Source organism: Procambarus clarkii, chromosome 7 (genome assembly GCF_040958095.1).
Source record: "Procambarus clarkii isolate CNS0578487 chromosome 7, FALCON_Pclarkii_2.0, whole genome shotgun sequence".
Taxonomy (NCBI): domain Eukaryota; kingdom Metazoa; phylum Arthropoda; class Malacostraca; order Decapoda; family Cambaridae; genus Procambarus; species Procambarus clarkii.
The window spans coordinates 47,605,739-47,627,120 of NC_091156.1; positions in this window are offsets into that span (position 1 = coordinate 47,605,739).

A 21,382-nucleotide genomic window follows, 5' to 3' on the forward strand; every position below is an offset into this window, starting at 1 on the left:
ATGCCACATCACCCCTTCCACCTCACTCAAATGTAGATATAAAATCGAAGATGCGTAAGTTCTATTCAGTTGTGTATTTGTGAACTAAAGTCTTTGAAAATGTAATAAGTTTTACGAAACGCGCTCGTGTCGCGTCAGACTAGAAATAAAAATGAATTTTGGAGAATTGATTTTTGATTTACCTCCAACAGTGAAAAGAAATGTACGAAAGATTGAGAAAATTCGTGTTAGAATTATTAATCTTACTTTTTCGGTCATATTTAATAATAGATGTCTACAGGAAAGACTGCTACCAAAATATACTAATATATATATATATATATATATATATATATATATATATATATATATATATATATATATATATATATATATATATATATATATATTTCCACCACCATGTATAAATAAATAAGAGTCACACGCAGGGATTATAACTACACAATTATGTACAGGTTCGTCTTCCTCCGAAGACACTGGATGCTCGACGGTGCTCACTCTGGGTAGCCCTGGTTCCTTCTTCCGTGGCCCACGATGAATCCACTATGACTCTATCATGAATCTAACCTGGCCACAGGCCAGCCAAATCACAGTCCCACTGGGTGCTTCGTCGTGGAGGCCTTCAACCACAATCCAGCCTGTAGCTGGCAGGTACCGATCAGCTCCGCTGTCAGGCCACTCCACAACTAATACTAGGGTTGCGAGCCCTGGCCAGGAGCCTCGTGTGATTCCGCTGATCACTCTCCTCACTAAGCACCACAGTGGCTAGTCTCTTTCATCAGCCAGCCCCGGATAAGGCGATTCCCGACACTGCCACGCCTCAGGCAGGCTATTACACTCTCAACAGAGTTCGTCCGGGGTTGGCTCACAGCTTCTTCAAAGCAGACTGGTGAAGAGACCTTGGCTGCCTTATGTAGACTGATCCATCGTCCAATACAGCAGTCCCAGGTCGACTCTGCAATCAGATACATAATTAATACTGGGACGCTTTAGGGAACCTCACTTACAAGCTTAGACACAAACGTCCACCTCTTCACTCCATAGATGGAGTTGCTGTCTAAGCGCCACCTCACCAGAGGTCAGCAGCGGCTATTCCACGAGCCAATTAAGACGGGAATCCAGCACGTATTGCCGGCGTCTCTCGTCATCACTAGATGGCGTCGTCCATTTGGAGGGGGTTTCCGGAGCAGACTCACAGATGGCGTTGTTGTCACTGCTCCGTGCTCCGACGATGGACTCGGGTCCGTAACACCTCCCCACCAAAAAGAATTAAGTTAGGGTTTCTATGAAGGGAAAACAAACCAAATTAGTACGTGGGTACAACTCCAAACGGACTCACATAAACAATGGACTGGAGTGGCGAGGATGTCTTGTCCGCAAAACTGTCCTAATGGGAGATTCTGGCACAAGAAAAACTTGAGGATTATAGGTGATGTCCTGCCTGACGTGCCTTCCTATAACCTCACCGAGATGTTAATCAGGAGCTTAATGATCTCACGCGTCTCGAGTAAGGATCGGCACAGGCGTGATCTGGGGTGAGTCGACACCTCCCTGTGTCGTGGCACCGTTGATGGCTGGTCACAGACGGCATTTCTTGTACCGGTCCGGTAGTCCTTCAGGAAGACGGGAACCTGGAATACAGGGTTCTGATAATTTGGAGTAACAGCGATTGTTGTTAAGTCAGTACTCACAGCATAATCGTCCACTAGGCCCACACCTAGTCCCAACAGGGCTGCTTGTACTTGGAAGAGGGTGTTCGCTCTGCCACCGTCAGGTCGACCAACGTTCCGTATAACGCTGAATCCAGGCTCTGCAATCACGCGGGGCGGTGTCAACCTGTCAGAAACAATCACTCATAATATCATTTCTCATACCTCCTGTATCCACCATTACCTTCCAGGTCCCTTCTTTGACTGTAACACTCACAGTGCAAGTCTCTAATCCCTGGGGTTTCTTCATGATGTTCATAGGAGCCATCATTTGTCGGGTCGTCCACTGATCCTTACTTAGAATACATAGGAGAGTTAAACAAAATACCGCCAAGAAACATTTGAGAATAAGCTCCATGAGCCTATCACGTCCATAGCTGGCGATCTCCATTAGCCTGGTTTGGGCCGAAGAGGGCACTAGAACCTTTGCACATACCTCACATACCTCTGACGTCTGAGGAATCTCTGGCCAGTTCAGTGAACGTTGTACCTTGCCATACTGCAAGTACTGATGTGCCTTCACTCCAGACTCTTTGGTATCCGTGGGTGCTTGTACACGAGGCCTCTCCTTTTGCTCAGTTGCTCTTGTCACCAAAACCTCATGTTTCTTGTCGGGAGAAGAATTGGCAGAATCTGTTAGAATGCTGTCTATCTGTTGGTGAGAGGAAGAATTAGACAAGTTAAGTAGTTGTACGTTTGCCTGTACTTTGATATTACCAATGCCTGCTGTTACCTCAGACGATTTAGCTGCTCCGGCTGACTCGTCCACAATCTTGAGACGATTGTTGCTCCAACCTGTCACCAAGTCGTTGGCTAGTATTACGTCAATCCCAGCTATAGGCAGGGTATCAACAACTGCCAACGCACATGTGTCGCTGAAGTAAGGCGAGTCTAGATGTACGGGCACTAATGGGGCAACGTACCGTAGAAATCCTTTACTAGATTTTACTAGAAATCCTAGTAAACAACACAGAAATCATCGATAGATACAGCGATAGCAGGCGGCTCGACGTTTGCGAGGCACTACACATCAAGAAGTCAACACCAGCAATCAACAGCCAATTAATGCACAACTATATTCTACCCACCTCTAGACTCCGCTCCAATATAGAAGCATCAAGAAATATGGACCAATAGGCTTTCTACAAACACTTCTATTCAATACCCAATGTTTCGTGTTCTGTCTTGTGTTGATGAAATTAATACCCTATTAATACCACCTCTTGTTCTGTCTTGTGTTGATGAAATTAATACCCTATTAATGCCCCCTCTTGTTCTGTCTTGTGTTAATGCCACATCACCCCTTCCACATCACTCAAATGTAGATATAAAATCGGAGATACGTAAGTTCTATTCAGTTGTGTATTTGTGAACTAAAGTCTTTGAAAATGTAATAAGTTTTACGAAACGCGCTCGTGTCGCGTCAGACTAGAAATAAAAATGAATTTTGGAGAATTGATTTTTGATTTACCTCCAACAGTGAAAAGAAATGTACGAAAGATTGAGAAAATTCGTGTTAGAATTATTAATCTTACTTTTTCGGTCATATTTAATAATATATATATATATATATATATATATATATATATATATATATATATATATATATATATATATATATATATATATATATATATATATATATACATTTCCACCACCATGTATAAATAAATAAGAGTCACACGCAGGGATTATAACTACACAATTATGTACAGGTTCGTCTTCCTCTGAAGACACTGGATGCTTGACGGTGCTCACTCTGGGTTGCCCTGGTTCCTTCTTCCGTGGCCCACGATGAATCCACTATGACTATCACAAATCTACCCTGGCCACAGGCCAGCCAAATCACAGTCCCACTGGGTGCTTCATCGTGGAGGCCACAGTCCTTCAACCACAATCCAGCCTGTAGCTGGCAGGTACCGATCAGCTCCGCTGTCAGGCCACAACTAATACTAGGGTTGCGAGCCCTAGCCAGGAGCCTAGTGTGATTCCGCTGATCACTCTCCTCACTAAGCACCACAGTGGCTAGTCTCTTCCACCAGCCAGCCCCGGATAAGGCGATTCCCGACACTGCCACGCCTCAGGCAGGCTATTACACTCTCAACAGAGTTCGTCCGGGGTTGGCTCACAGCTTCTTCAAAGCAGACTGGTGAAGAGACCTTGGCTGCCATGGGTAGACTGATCCATCGTCCAATACAGCAGTCCCAGGTCGACTCTGCAATCAGATACATCATTAATACTGTGACGCTCTAGGGAACCTCACTTACAAGCTTAGACACAAACGTCCACCTCTTCACTCCATAGATGGCGTTGCGTAATGATTAATTAAAGTTGTAACCAATGATAACCCTAAGGAGGGACACTATTTGCCACACCACAAAGTACTGAAGGACACAATTACTACACCTATCAGATTAGTGTTTAACTGCAGTGCTAGCACCAAACAGAATAGTGTCTCGTTGAATGACTGCCTTCAAACTGGCCCTAGTCTATCATAAAGACTGTAGGACTTGCTATTAAAGTTTCACTTAATAACTTATGTATACACAGCCAACAAAAGTAAGGCATTCCTTAGGCAAGGTCTCTAAGAGGAAGGCAGAAATTACACAAAGGTCCTATGGATAAAGGATCCTCGTGATACTAACAGTGAAATAATCACTACGGGTTTGCCTCAGATTTTGTTTGTTGCTACATCTTCACCGTTTCTGCTTCAAGCAACCTTAGATAAGCATTTAAAGATGTCTAATAGCTCAAATAAAACTGAAATTAGCAACAACATGTATATAGACAACTTCCAAGGAACCACCAGCAGTAAGAAAGAACAGCTAAATATATATCATGAGGCCAATCGAGAGTTATTGATATCAAATATGCCTCTACAGTCATGATCCTCAAATAATTACAATTTAAATCAACTGATCGAATCAGAATTTCCCGATTACATGGCACTCCAGAAGATGAAAGTATTATAGGTGTCGAATGGGAAACAACTTCTCATCAGTATACCATCAAAACAAGGAAACCAGATACCACCAATTTAGCAATGAGAAAGATATTATTGCAAGTAACCAAGGCTTTCGACTCCTTGGGACTATTAAATCCCATATTAATCAAAGGAAAGTTGATCATGCAAGAATGCTGGCCGGAGAAGATAGGCCTTGGATGATACCTGCCCTCAGGAAAAATCACAGCACCTAGTAAAGGATTTATGTATCCTAATGGCTATCAAGTTTCCTCGAAAAACGTCGAATGCACAGGCAAATTCGCCCATTAAGCTATATGTAGCCTAATTTAGTGGCAGATGAACTGGCAAATCTGCTCACCTCAAAAGCTAGAGTGGTACCGTTGAAGAGACGGTCATTGCCACAACCAGAATTAACTGTCCAACTGTTTGGAGTAAGGCTGGGTCATTATCTGACCAAAACCTTAAGTAATATAAATTTTGAAGAAAGAGTGGTATGGTCAGATAATGATGTAGTTTTTCAGTGAGTGAAAAACAACAATAGTAAAACTCCTTATGTGAGCAATCGTGTCAAGGAGATAAGAGAGTTGTCAACTAGATACAAACGCAGATATGTGCCCACAAAGGAGAATCCCACTGACTATTTCTCCAGAGGCCTGACTTTAAGGCAATATCCAAAAGCCGTGATGTGGTTAATGGACATCAGTGACCAGTGGCCTAAACATAATCCACAAATCATTGTATCACAAATCACATTTAGAATGAGCCTGATAAAAGCTTTTAATGATCTGGGTCTCTGGATTGACCCAGAAAACTGTTATTGTTTCCCACCCACTAAAGAACTCCCTCATTATCTGACCATACCACTGTTTTTCAAAGTGTAGGTTAATTAATGTTTTGATCAGGTAATGAGCCAATCTCACGCCTACCAGTAGGGTGGTTAATTCTAACTGTGACAATGACCATTTCCTTAACCCTTAAACTGCACAAAACGTCATATGTATGACTTTGACGGGGGGGGGGGGGGTATAAGCTCGGAAAATATTCTAATTATGTAAAAATTACTTAAAATTTTTAAACAAATCACCAACTTATTGGCTTCAACTTCGTAAAACTTTCATCAAAATATTTTCAGAAATTGATTTTAGACGAATATATAAGAAAAAGAATGTTTTGTTGATAAAGAGAACAGCTCCTATTAACTGGAACTGATGGATAATGCAAAAATAAAGAGATGAAAGCACCTGTTCGATGCACAAAGAAGAATAGTAGTAAGAAGTGTCCACAAAGTGGATATACAGCTGGTGCTTCTATAGCATTGGTGAGTAATACATAATAAACCAAATAATAATGAGTAATTATGTTAATATGCTCTATTTTGTTATATTTCATATAAATACATTGTCCAATGTTATTATCAGTTATTTTCAACAATGTCCCCTCCCCCCAAAAAATGTGGTATTAATGGTATACATTAAAGCTTGTCCTTTAAGTTTACACGGAAAATATGTAAATTTAATGGTTTTAGGTAGAGTGGCTTTAGTATACACTGAGTCAACAAATTTATTCCTGAAGTTATCAAAACTTTTATTCTCTGTTCCAGAGAATGTAGGAAGGCTGATGGAATGCAGTGTGACCTCTAGTTATGCTGTATTAGAGGAAGCTTTGGCTGTTGCCTTTCACTGGTTAATTATTTTAGCAAAAAGATTCAAACTGATATGTATATAACCCCCAAACCGCTAGGGGGTCCAAATTGTGTGACATTGCATTGGAACTGAGCTGTGTTGTTGACAATACCGTTTATTTCGTGAAAACAAGTATAGATGCCACACCTGTTACAGGTAAAAACATAATTGTTTTTAAGAAACAGTGCCATCTGTTGCACGTACGAGCAACGCATGCTATATAATATATGTTACGATTCTATTTCAATGTTTCCGATTGCATTGACAAATTGAATTTCCATAGATTTTGATTTATTTTCATTTTGATTTAATTATTTGGTGTGACATTGAGTTGGAATTCAGCTGTGTTGTTTACCGTATCATACATTTCATGAGTATAGATTATTTTTATATTTTTTCATTGTTTTACATTTCATTTTTTAACTCTTTTTCTTATAATTCAGTGATGGGAACATTTGATCATTAGAGAATGCATCGGAAGAGGGAGTGGGGAATGGTGGGGACGACGAAGGAACTGGAGTGGGGGATGGTGGAGAGGACGAGGGGACAAGGAAGTGGGCGATAATGGGGAGGACAAGGGGACTGGGAAGGGGGGGAATTGTAGGCAGGATGAAGGTTCAGGGGAGTGGGAGATGGTGGGGAGGACGAGAGGACAGTGGAGTGGGGGATGGTGAGGAGGACAAAGGGGATGTCGGGTGGGGGGGGGGGAGAATGGTGGGAAGGACGAGGGAACGGGGGAATGGCGAATGGTTGGGAGGATGAGGGTAACAGGGGAGTGAGCAATGTTTGGGAGGACTCGGCGACGGGAAGGGGGGAAAGTTGAGGAGGACTAGGATACAGGGAAGGTTGTTGTAGCTCAGAAACGGACATGTGTTTCAAAGCCACAGCAATGCATGGCCGGGTACAGCTAATAGTGTAATAAAAACAATAACAGTATGGTGGGAGGAATAATGTCGGTGAGTAAGATGTTGGAGTGAGGGAGGGCTGTCTGGGTGTGGCTGCTCACACTCGCGATGTTCTGAATGTGTTGATGGTAAATGTATATAGTGTGTGACAGTGTATAGTGTGTACATATGTTGTAAATATACATAAATGAACATGAAACATTGGTGTGAATAACTGTATGATGGGAGTTGCAATGTTGGCAAATACAATGTAGGAGGAGTGAGGGAGGGCCGGCTGGGTATGGCTGCTCACACTCGCCGTGTTCTGAATGTGTTGATGGTGAATGTATATAGTGTGTGACAGTGTATAGTCTATAAATAGATTGTATATATACATAAATTAGCATGATACATGGTAAATATGTGCAACATATGTGTACACAAGTATCATGTACATAACACAGTGGCCTCGGACAGTACGGATGTTTTACTGCCATAATATAGTGTACGTATTCATTATACATAGGATTAGCACGTAAAAACAAATAACATTTATTTGGAACTGTGCGCAAAAAATGAAGAAAAATATATTCACGGCAACACGTTCGCCCCGCCCTGGGCGCCCTACTGGCCCGGGAGCGTACGTCACGGGCGAACTGGGGATGTTGACATGACGCGTCAACTTACAGACCCCATAGCAGCCAAAGTAAGTACAATTTGAAATTTTTTTGACATACCCATACTGAGGGAAGGGTTTTTGACACTTTAAAAAAACAAAATAATTTTTTCAAGATAATATATTTCCTGCACACTCTGGGAGGGGGGGGGGATGTCATATTTGGAGGGGGCACAGTTAAAGGGTTAACACCCACAGGCGCAACAAAACAAAAAATCCCAAAAATCCTTTAGTCTTATAAAAGTGTTCATTTGTGTTCCCTGATCATGGAAAAAAAAATCGTAGGTGGTATATTTTAGCCACAATAGGGTAGGGAAGTTTGGCAAAAAAGGGGCATTGACAGAACCTTCGCCAGACGAGGTCTACTCCGCTCTCGCTTCATGCAGGTCGGTGTTCAATCCCCGACCGTCCAAGTGGTTGGGCACCATTCCTTCCCCACCGTCCCATCCCAAATCCTTATCCTGATCCCTTCGAAGGGCTTGGCGCTTACTCCTGATAGCTCCTTTAGCTCCTCGAGCTGTCAGGCGGCAGTTGCCACAAATATATTATTACCTAATTATTTCAATGTCTCTGACTGATTTTTTCTTATTTTTTTGACCGTAATAATATTCAATACAGGGAATTGTGATATATTTATATAATAAAATGTGTGAAGCATCGCTGTACTCAAAATTATGGTGTGCATATTAGTGTTTCAATTATTATGTTCATAAAACAATAAACAAATAGTTTTGCTGCTGTTACACTATACACTGGTTATATATAAGTATCTGCATGTTTTGCTCAACATAACGAACCACTAAGTTGGTATTGTGAGTGAAAATGCAACGAGGAGTGACCGCCACACACCAGCCACCCACTCGCTGCCACTCACTCCCTTAACAACACCTCACTCCACCTCATTCTCCTCCCACATTACTGGTAAATAGATTGTATATATACATAAATTAGCATGATACATGGTAAATATGTGCAACATATGTGTACACAAGTATCATGTACATAACACAGTGGCCTCGGACAGTACGGATGTTTTACTGCCATAATATAGTGTACGTATTCATTATACATAGGATTAGCACGTAAAAACAAATAACATTTATTTGGAACTGTGCGCAAAAAATGAAGAAAAATATAATCACGGCAACACGTTCGCCCCGCCCTGGGCGCCCTACTGGCCCGGGAGCGTACGTCACGGGCGAACTGGGGATGATGACATGACGCCAAAAATGGCGTCACCAAATCCCCCACCAAAATGGCGGCTCCCATCCTACTCCTATTGCTGTTATTACACTCTATACACACGTTATATATAAGGATCTACATTTGTGTTCACCATAACGAACCACTAAGCTGGTATGGTGAGTGCAGTCAATAAAAGGTGGCCACACAAAGGCGAGACCTAAGCCCTCCGTCCCCCACTCCACCTCCCCCCAAACCCCCAGCAACTACACCACAGGAGGGCATGCCCTCTCCCCAAGCAATCCCTGCCCCCTCACCCCTAGGACTTTTTCCCTGCCCCAAGCAGGCCTGAGCAAGACCTAAGCCCTCTATCCCCCACTCCACCTCCCCGTGAACCCCTGGCAACTACCTCACAGGAGGATGAGCCTGCCCAAGTAGCAATGACCATGGAACAACTTCCTACACTTGTGGGGAGTGAGGGTGAAATTGGATATAAGGAAGTGAGCTTCAAGGTAATGTACTCAAACATTGATGGGATTACCAACAAAGCAAGTGAACTGGCAAAAAAGGCGCAAGAAGAAAACCCTGATGTAATAGGACACACAGAAACTAAATTGTCAGGAGTCATAACAGATGCTGTGTTTCCAAAAGACTACTATATAGTAAGAAAAGAGAGGGAAGGGAGAGGAGGTGGAGGAGTGACCCTGCTGATAAGGAAGGACTGGAGCTTTGATGAGATGGAAATTCCAGACTGTGACGGGTTCAGAGATTCCATAACAGGAACTATAACAATGGGTGGACCTAAGATAATAGTGGCAGTCATTTACAACCCTCCCCTAAATGATATAAGACCTAGACAGGAGATTGATAGGAACAACATGGCAACCATTAATATAATAGAGAGAGCAGCTTCAGTTGCCTGCAGGAATGGCTCAAGACTCTTAATCATGGGCAATTTCAACCATGGAAAGATAGACTGGGAGAATGGGGACCCACATGGCGGTACAGATACGTGGAGAGCTAAACTCTTGGAAGTTGCAACAAGGAACTTTCTGAGCCAGCATGTCAGGGAACCCACAAGACTGAGAGGCAATGATGAACCAGCTAGACTTGACCTGATATTCACCCTGAATGAGTCAGAAATAAGGGAAGTCAAAGTTAAAGCCCCCATAGGAATGAGTGACCACAGTGTACTGACTTTTGAATACTTGGTGGAGGTAGAGATAACCTATCCAAGGATGGGATTGGGCGGAAAAAGACAAAATTACCGAAGAGGAAAATATGACGAGATGAGGAACTTCCTCACGGGAATACCATGGGAAACAGAACTTAGAGACAAGAATGTGCAGGACATGATGGATTTTTGTCACCCAGAAGTGCCAGGAAGCTGCAGACAGGGTTATCCCCGTCCAAAAGGAGAAAAACGAAAACAACAGAAAACCCCATGGTTCAACCAGGAATGCAAGGCAGTGAAGCAACTGAGTAAATGAACATGGAGAAACTACAGAAATAACAGAACACCAGAGAGCAGGGAGAGATACCAGAGGGCCAGAAATGAGTACCTCAGAGTGAGGAGGGAAGCAGAGAGACAGATTGAAAATGACATAGTGAGAAAAGCCAAGACACACCCAAAGCTGCTCCACAGCCACATCAGGAGGAAAACAGCAGTGAAGGAACAAGTGATGAAACTGAGAAAAGAGAACAGATACACAGAGAATGACAAGGAGGCATGTGAAGAACACAACAAGAGATTCCAGGAGGTCTTCACAATAGAACAAGGAGAAGCTCCTGCACTCAATGAGGAAGAGGCAAACCAAGCAACCTAGGAGGAATTTTACCTCACTAGTGATGAGGTCAAAAGGTGTCTGCTGGAGCTGGATGTGACAAAGGCTGTTGGGCCTGACAGAATCACACCATGGATACTAAAGGAAGGTACAGAAGCACTAAGTGTGCCACTCTCTATGGTGTATAACAGGTCACTGGAAACAGGAGATTTACCAGAAAGTTGAAAGACAGCTAACGTAGTCCCAATATACAAGAAGGGTGACAGGCAAGAGGCACTGAACAACAGGTCAGCTTCCCTAACTTGTATACCATGCAAAGTGATGGAGAAGATCGTGAGGAAAAGGCTCATAGAGCATCTGGAGGGAAATAACTTTGTAACGCACCACCAACATGGGTTCAAGGATGGTAAATCATGCCTCACATGTTTAATAGAATTCTATGACCAGGCAACAAAAATTAGGCAGGAAAGAGAAGGGGTGGCAGACTGCATTTTCCTGAACTGCCAAAAAGCTATTGACACAGTTCCCCATAAGTGGCTGTTAAAAAAGTTGGAGCATCAGGCAGGAGTAAAAGGGAAGGTGCTCCAGTGGATAAGGGAGTTCTTAAGCAACAGGAAACAGCGAGTAACGGTGAGGTGGGGAGACATCAGAGTGGCGAGATGTCATCAGCGGAGTCCCACAGGGCTCAGTACATGGACCCATCCTGTTTCTAATATATGTAAACGATCTTCCGGAGGGTATAGACTCGTTCCTCTCAATGTTTGCTGATGATGCAAAAATTGTGAGAAGAATCAAGACGGATGAAGATAGACAGAGACTACAGGATGACCTGCACAAACTGGAAGAATGGTCTAGAAAATGGCTGCTAAAGTTCAACTCAGGAAAGTGTAAGGTAATGAAATTAGGCGAAGGAAGCAGGAGGCTGAACACAAGGTATCATCTGGGAGATGAAATCCTGCAAGAGTGAAATAGAGAGAAAGATCTGGGGGTTGATATCACACCGAACCTGTCCCCAGAGGCCCTCATCAAAAGAATATCATCAGCGGCATATGCTAGACTGGCCAACATAAGAACTGCCCTTAGAAACTTGTGTAAGCAATCGTTCAGGACCCTGTATACCACTTATGTAAGACCAATCCTGGAGTATGCAGCTCCAGCCTGGAGCCCATACCTAGTTAAATACAAGAAAAAGTTAGAGAAGATCCAGCGGTATGCCACCAGGCTCGTCCAGGAACTGAGAGGAATGAGCTACGAGGAAAGGCTAAAGGAGCCGAACCTCACGGCTAAAGGAGCCGAACCTCACATCCCTGGAAAACAGAAGAGTAAGGGGAAACATGATAACCACCTTCAAAATTCTCAGGGGAATTGACAGGGTGGACAAAGACAAACTCTTCAGCACGGGAAGGACACGAACTAGGGGACACAGGTGGAAACTCAGTACCCAGATGAGCCACAGTGACGTTAGAAAGAATTTTTTTAGTGTCAGAGTAGTTAATGAATGGAATGCACTAGGCAGTAATGTGGTGGAGGCTGACTCCATACACAGTTTCAAATGTAGATATGATAGAGCCCAGTAGGCTCAGGAATCTGTACACCAGTTGATTGACAGTTAAGAGGCGGGACCGAAGAGCCAAAGCTCAACCCCCGCAAGCATAATAGGGTGAGTACAATTAGGTGAGTACCCACAGTCAGAAGACGACGCCTCCACCCTCCCTCCCACAGTATTACTCCTCTCTCCATAGAGCACAGCACTAAATATCACCACAATCCTGCTATTATCAGAATCCTGGTCAGTTTTATCACAGTCAGGGGTCTTCTGTAATACTATCATTGCTAAATAATAGCATGAACATATATATTATGGCATTTATATCGATGCTGTGGTCACAAGCTGAACAGCGGTGCTGTGACCTCGTGCTGCGTGCATCAGCCTTGGTAGCTTGCTCAATACTGAAGCTCTCACACCCAAGAATGTTGGCCTCGATTTTTTTTTTCTAGGTGGCATCTGACAACTATCGGTCGTGGCTGCACTATAGCTGCCCCTATCCCAGGCGGGGCATTTAAATTATAGCGCTAGACACGAAATCATATATATATATGATATGCACGATTTCGGTTTTGCCATTGAAAGCATATATATATGATTTGAGTGGTTTAAGGATTAAGCCTTGAAGGGTTTATGCTTTGGTAGTTGCCTAGGGTTATATTTTCAGTCATTAGGCTACGATATCTTACTTCCTTGGAATTTAGCAAATAAATGATTGACATATATACACAAATGATTTGAGTGGTAATCAGTGTCACTATAGGTAATACCTAAAGCTAGCTCATCATTATTGCTGTTGGTTGGATACCAACACTTCTTAAAACTCAGAGGTGAAACAATTACATGAAATAAAATACATAGTAACATAATTCAGGCAAATTAAACATATTTTTGCAACACAACTCGTGTTGTTAACTACCCCCACCCTCGTAGGGGTTATCTTGATATGATTTCGGGGTTTAGCCTCCCCGCAGCCCAGTCCTCGACCTGGCCTTCTTTTTTGTTACACACCCCCAGGAAGCAGCCCGTAGCAGCTGTCAAACTCCCTGGTACCTGTTTACTGCTCGGTAACAGGGGCATCAGGGTGAAAAAACTCTGCCCATTTGTTTCTGCCTCCACCGAGGATCGAACCCGGACCCTCAGAACTACAAATCCGAAGCACTGTCAACTCAGCTGTCAGGCCCACTGCACAATATTTAAAGACTTGCTAGGCTGTACAATATTTTGTTCAACACTAGACAATTGTGATATCTTACTCTTACAGCAGATTAGCACAATTAATTGGATTAATCTAGGTGGATCATTATTCAGTTCAGCACTAGCCTAATTTGGTCCCATGCCATATAAGGGTCGGCAGATTAATGAAGTGGTACAGTTAGGTGCAGAAATAAAATGGTGCAATATTTAATTTGGGTTTTTTATTTTATATGTTTAATGTTTCTCTCACTGCTTAAGAGAGATATGTACATATTTATGAATAGTAACCTCTCATCAACCTCTAGTGATATTTAATAGTATTTATTCATTTATTAGATACGTATGCTGTGATTCTCGTGTGAGGTGAACCTAGTCTGGAGATATATTATCAGGTAATAGTCATGCAGTAAGTGAATATAGGTGTGGCTCCTACCTTGGTTACCTTGAGGTGCTTCCGGGGCTTAGCGTCCCCGCGGCCCGGTCGTCGACCAGGCCTCCTGGTTGCCGGACTGATCAACCAGGCTGTTGGACGCGGCTGCTCGCAGCCTGACGTATGAGTCACAGCTTGGTTGATCAGGTATCCTTTGGATAATGATAATTTATATTATTAGCTGTCTGCGTATAAAACTCAGAACTAACACCCCAACGATTATTTTCTGGTAGTTGGCATGGTTTTATGAGAGTAAAACGACTATTAAATTGTTTGCTTTGAAGGAGTTAATTAATCTCCTAAGGTTGTAAATAATCTCAGCTGTGTTTCGGGATGGGTGAATCATTGCCACCTAGGTATATTCTGGTAAAATAATGGGACCACTCTGGAGCTCTAGGTAATGTTGAAATGTTATAAAAAGTTGTGAGCAGTAGCTCCTGGTGACCGGTATATTCTTATTTCTCCCTCGGGGATGGTAGCAAGTTCTCTGGGCACTTGGCTATGTCCCACTATTGCTACCTTGAACATGATGCCTAATATTATTTAATGGCAGCTGTGATTTCAGTCACTATTAATACTTCTGGTTTTTCTGCAGATTGAGGTTGACTGAATAAGGCTACAAATGGTTACACATAGCAGTTTACTTGTACTGTTATATTTGATAAATTATATATATACACACTAGTTCTTTTCATCATATATATATATGATCTAGGTACGAAGGACCATAAACATGTGTTCTAAGAGCCACCGTAGGCTTAGATTTGATAAACGTGTTAATTCTGGTTGATCCAGTTCGTTGAGGACAATTAATATGGTCTGAGACGAGCCTGTTCTTGAGAATAGTTCAATTTCTGGACACTCTCAGTTTAAAGAACCATAAACATGGCTCAAATACTGGTATATTATGGATGGTCTAGCTTTTAGACCATCTAGGTTCGAATGACCATAAACATGTGGGGAATCTTTACAGCTGGAGTTTATTTGATTTACGTACGTTAAATCATTTCCAGGGACACATTCTAAATATATCAAAAAAAGTTTCAAAAACTGTTGGCATTCTTTCTAAGATCAGATATTATGTACTTCACCCTGCCCTGGTGACGCTCTATTACTCCCTCATCTATCCATATCTCAACTATGGTATTTGTGCTTGGGGTTCTACTACCCAAAATCATTTACGTCCTCTAATTGCTCAACACAAAGCTGCTATTAGGACAATATCCAACTCTGGCCCCAGACATTGTCGGAAAATCCGACACCATTTAATATATCATACAGACAGATAATAGCTGTGTTGTATAAACAAGTTACCCATAGAAAACGTAACTTGTAGTGGAATTACCGTCTATAGAAAACGGGATATCATCACCACATACTATTATATTCACCAGCTATTCTGCTGGGAATTATTCTTAAATACATTAGTCTTTGGACTTTACCATCATAAAAACATCTCATATAAATTAACTTAATTATCAATATTAAAGTAGAGTAATGTGACCCTTCTATCACTTTCTGTCATCTGGACAATGTAAGCCAGGCGTCAGGAGTGAGGAAGGAGGGGCAGCCATTGTTAGTACTGAGACCAGAGGCTCACGGGAGCAAATTCGGCTCCTGTTAATTTTACTTGGACGTAGTGTTATGGAAACCAAAGGTGTACCATAATCAACACGCTGTCAACAAATCAAGTTAAGTTTTCTTCCGAAACCCATGTATCTTTTATTTATGGCCATTAATGTCATTATATAGGGTGGCCCGGTTAGAGCACGTGGTAGCCTCAAACTAAAGGTAATTAAGCCAGGTCTTCATTGTTCCATGTACAGTATTTTCTCTGATATACCTGTCATATAAAGGATTCTGGCTTTACAGCTAGTGCCCTTTTGACAGGTCAAGACGAGGAAGCAAGACTTTGTGCACCAGTTACTGGGTGATGGAAGCTATCTCAAAGAGGATAATTTGGTTTCTACATCCTAGTTATACCTGTTTGGACTAAGGCCTGCTGTACAAATAAGATAAGGAACCTCTTCAATGTATGTAGTCTAATACTGTAGTTTGATTGGCTGCATATATATACATTTAATAAACCCCCCTAATGTGTAGAGGATCGATTTGTGAGATTATGAGATTATTGCAGAAATACAGTCCACTTATCATTATACAAATTGCTATCGAAGTATATAAATTAACGTAAATATAAATTCATATAAATTAAATAAATATAAATCTCACAGGTCGGTCAACACAGACATCACTCGGTACCCCTACTTAAATCTCTGAATATGTTAGATATTAAGTCACTGCACATTCTCTCATGTGTATTATACATATATAAAATGCTGACTGTAATGCCAGTCCCGACCTCAAAAGCTTCATTGAAGGTTGTAACAGAACCCATGAGCACCACACCAGAAACAAATACCGTTTTGATATTCCAAGAGTACGACTTAATCAAACTAGAAATGCTCTACAAATCAAGGGACCCAGAATGTGGAATGACCTTCCCAATCATGTTAAAGACTGTATCTCTCTCAACCAGTTTAAGATAAAAACTAAGCACTACCTAATAAATTCCCTGTAACCTACCTTACCCCTATATTGTCAACCCATGTCTGTTTTTTTAAACAACGCTGTTTGTCGACCTAATTGTATTTGTGCTGCTTTTTCTGCCATGTTCCCCCCCCCCCTTTTTTTATTTGTTATCAACACATTTTATACTTTAGTCTCAATTAGTATTAAGTTTTAGTGTTTAATGTTTTTCCTGCCCGAAACGCTTTGCGTAATAGTGGTTTCAGGCATTGTAAGTACTAGCTCTATCTATAAATCTATCAATTTTTTTTAACTTCTTGTATGTATGTACTTTACCTGAATAAACATTTATTTATTTATTTATCATTGACTTATTAGTTTAATTTATTTTAATATTTTAATTAAGAATGGACTTTATATTTAATAGTGGACTGTATTTAAAATTTATCCTGCTGGGTGTTGTACTACTAACAAGTTTGGGTTAGTGTAAATACAATCTAACCTTGTTGCATTCGTGCGAGAAAGATGTGTGAATGTCACCAGCCCAGGAGATATCAGAGTCACATCCCGATAAATTATATACTCTAATCAAGTTCACCAACACCTTCAATACATTCAAAACCACCATCCCAAATGTCACAAACAGATGTGACAATTAAAATCCCAACTTTGCACCAGTGATCACGTATTATACATAAAAAACTGAAGGAAATCCACAACCAAACAGTGTTTCCAATCTTTCTGCTTCGCATTCCCCTATGGAGCATAAACCTTGAAAATCGTAACCACATGGCCCTAATCGATGACATTATAAGGAACGACAACGACTGAAAAACAACCTGAAACAACTGAGCCAACAACTTCAATTGATCCAGATTTTTAACACTGTGTTGTTGAATTAATAAAGCATCAAAATGAAAACACCAAAAAAGCTCATCCAGTTAAGATTACTTTACGTCGCCTTTTTCTGACGTCAAGCAATCTATTCACATTCAGTGTGGCATAGCAAAAGGCCTTCATAATATCTAACAACAAAGCTAGGAATCAACCAACACTGAACTCTCCACCATGTTCTCCTCCATCAACTACAGCCAACTTATCCGTAACCCCAGACATCAAACACTCCTCCAAACCAAACACATTAGCAATTACATCACCACACACCAAAGACAACCGTCTAAACACAACCTTCATCGACTGATAGTAAGACTCCCCTGTATCAACTATGATCCAATCACCGTGAGACAGCAAACATCTCCCCACCTCATGAACCACTTCTTTGGACACACCCACCGCCTCACTCCCACATATGTTGTAATCCACAAGTTAGTAGGAATTATTAGCTAGAGGATCATTACTACAACACTTAACGAATGATGATTGGAAGTACATGTTAAGAAGACAGACTATGGATCACATATCTAAGAAAAGTCAATGGATTAAGACCGAAGCTGTTTAGCCAAATTAATAATTCCTGGAAAGAGGAATTATTCTTCGTCAGGCTTCTAGGAATAAGATTACCGGTTCTAGGGATAAGGTTAATCGGATTATACCTTCCTTGAGAGGCGGGGTGAAATGGTTGAGGTAGATGGCTGACTGGAGTCAGTCTGATTGTGAGAGTTGAACTGAGAAGTCCTCTGGATCTCCGTTTACGGCAGCAGCGAAGTGTAGCAGACAGCTATGCGAGAACCTGATGTGATCTTAGTGACCAAGTTAAGTCTGCAGTATGTGAGTATTGAATGAAAGACTAACCGGGTGTGGAGCGTTGTAGTAATCATTCCGTATTAGGGACTTAGGCGGAATTTACGAGTGTGGGTGGTGATCGCGGAGGTCAAGTGGTCTATGGGTATTGGAAGTGTATTGACCTAATAGAGTATGTTAATATGTTATTATTTGTCAGGTTAATATGTTATTATTTGTCAGAGTCTATTCTTTGTAATTAAATGACAAAAGCCGACGGCCTTTAAGAACCTTCCATCTGTCCCCTCATAGTGTTCCTGGTTTGGTTGGTGAGGGAATGTTAGGTAATTGGTACACAACATATTTGGTAGCAGCGCAAACAGGTTTTGGAACACTTTGAGAGATGAAGGAAGTCTGTTATTGGTTTAGTTGGTGAGGGAATGTTCGGGAATTGGTAGACGTTGGGTTGTGTTCAGGACGGTGGATATTGGAGTGAGGAAGGGAAGGTGTGTGGGCCAGTGAGTGGCCATAGTGGGGTGTGGGGCCAAGGTGTGTGGCCAAGTGGAGTGGCCACGTTGTGCGGCAGGGAAAGGTCTCCTAAGGGGTGGAAACAGTAGAGTGGGGAACTGATAAGTGACGTTGTTAATGGTGGCTTAAAATTATAAGTGATTCTAGTGAGATTAAGGGAATAAGGCCAAGTAAGGTTACTGAACGGTAAAGCGTCAAGCTGGTTCATACACGAGCACATAAGGGACGAGTAGCCATGACGAGTACGGGTAGTAATAGGGGCGGCAGTGGCCAGGCCACGAGTAATGTCGGTCAGGGTGAGAGTGGTGATAAGACGGCTGCGTTGCTTACGGCACAGGCGGCAGCGTCAGAGACAATTGGGCAGGTTGCACAGTGGTTGAAAAATGTGTTGAGCACGCATGAGACGACTAATGCAGGACCTAAGGTATATGGAGACATACCCACGTTTTGGGGCGCCAAACGGGATTCGAAAGGTCAGTTACTGATGGATATTAGAACATTTTTCTTTGCTCTAGAGAAGGCGACTAGTGTGGGGTCATGGTCGGATCAGGCAAAGATTGCATTGGCATATTCCAAGGTGAAAGGGGAAGCAAAGACCCTGCTCAACTCGGCGGAAATTAGAGAAATAAGTAGTTATAGCGAGTTTAAGCAGGAACTGATAGATCATTACGATGTGCAGCACGATGCAGTAGAACTAAAGGCTCAGTTAGCTGCACTTAAACGAGAACCAGGGGAACAATTAAGGGCGTTTGGCCATAGAATAAGACTCTTGGGTGATGTGATTGAGCGGACGGAAACGCAGTTCACGGGGGTAGTAAGAGATTGTATGCAACGGAGTGTTTTATTCGGTGCATTACCGCGGGAAAGTGCGTTACACTGCAGGGAAGCTAAGTCTTTTAAGGAAGCGGTGAAACATGCAGTGTTTTGGGCGGAGAATAGCCCGACACATAAACTGACAGAGGATGACATTTTCAAGGAAGTGTCCCCTAAGGAACAGGCAAATCTTGCAGACACGCAAGAGAGACAGGCTCAGCTCTGGGCCCCAGTAGCTCAGCCAGTGGAGGGTGGACCCGCGGCGGGGGTCACACATTCCAAGGGCAAAGGGCGAGGTGCTCCTCGACGTAACAATAATAAGGGCTGTGTTACGGCCCTCTTGGGTCGCAACTGGGTTCGTACTCTGATGTCGCTAGAGGAAGGGTATCCGGCCCCAAGTCAGTAGTGGCTTTCAAGGGATGAGATCCGTGACGCAAGTAACTTAAAGGGGAAGGGAAATAAAGTTAAGAACTTAAGATTATAATTGTTTCCATCACCAATAAATAATATAATAAAAGAGTACACAGGGGGAGGGGTATTAACACTGTACAGGGGAATTATTTACACAATCGTCTTCTCCTGAAGACTCTGGATCCAAGCTCTCGGTGCTTTCGTGGCCTCACAACGAATCCTTCGAGAAGCTGAGTCTACCCCGGCCACAGGCCAGCCAAAACACAGTTCCACTGGAGGCACCGCCGTGGAGGCCATCAACCACAAGTCCAGCAGGTCTGCTGGCAGGTTCCGGATCAGCAACGCTGGTCAGGCCACTCCACGAGCGATACTAGGGTAGCGCCCTAGTCAGGAGCCTCGTGTGATACCACAAATCACTCTCCTGTCCTCAATACCCCAGTGGTCAATCGTCTCCAACAGTCGGTCCCGGGTATGACAACCCTTCACTGCCACTTCACAGGCAGGGTAACACCACAGTGTTCTTCCGGGAGACGACGTCACAGCTGCTGCAGCAAAGCACAAGGTATGGAGACGGCTTCCTTGGGTAGACTGACTCAACTTCCCTTACAGCAGTCCCAGGTCGACTCTGTAAGTAGACACGTCATCAATAACAGGTACACACAAAAGCACCTCACTTACAGGCTCAGACCCAAACGTCCACCTATCCACTCCATAGATGGCGTTGTCGTCTGAGCACCACCTCACCAGAGGTCAGCAGCGGCTGTGTTGTGAGCTTAACAGGACTGGAAACCGGCCCTTGTGGCCAGTACACGTCGTCCTCACCAGGTGTCGTCGTCCGTTTGGAGGGGGTTTCAGGAGCTGACTCACAGATGGCGCGGTCGTCACTGCTCCGTGCTCGGACGCTGGATCCGGGTTCGTAACAGGCTGGGAGCCAAGGGTGTTCCAGGGACACAATACGAGTGGGGTGTCGTGGGGACCCCATCAGGGTACTCGTGGGCAGCGAGGAGGCTATAATCAAGGGGCACGTGGAGGCAGGTTCACTCCTGCTCCACCACGATACACGCCTGCTCAGGGAGCAACAGGAATGTACCACCAGAACCAGGGTACCGGTAGAGGGTATCCCCGGGGAACGGGGTACACTGCAGGTAAACACGAGCCAGAACGACCTAAGCAGACAAAAGTGTGTAAGCTGTGTGGTGACGGTAGTCACTTGGCCTGGCAGTGTAAGCTTTTTGTTCCGCCAAATTACCCAGTGTGTACAGTAGGGGGTGGCGGACAGTGGTTGTGTACCGTCGGGTCGGGTCATCCCATAAAGGTGCATTTACGGTTAAAGGGCACTATCTATACAGCCTTGGTGGACACCGGT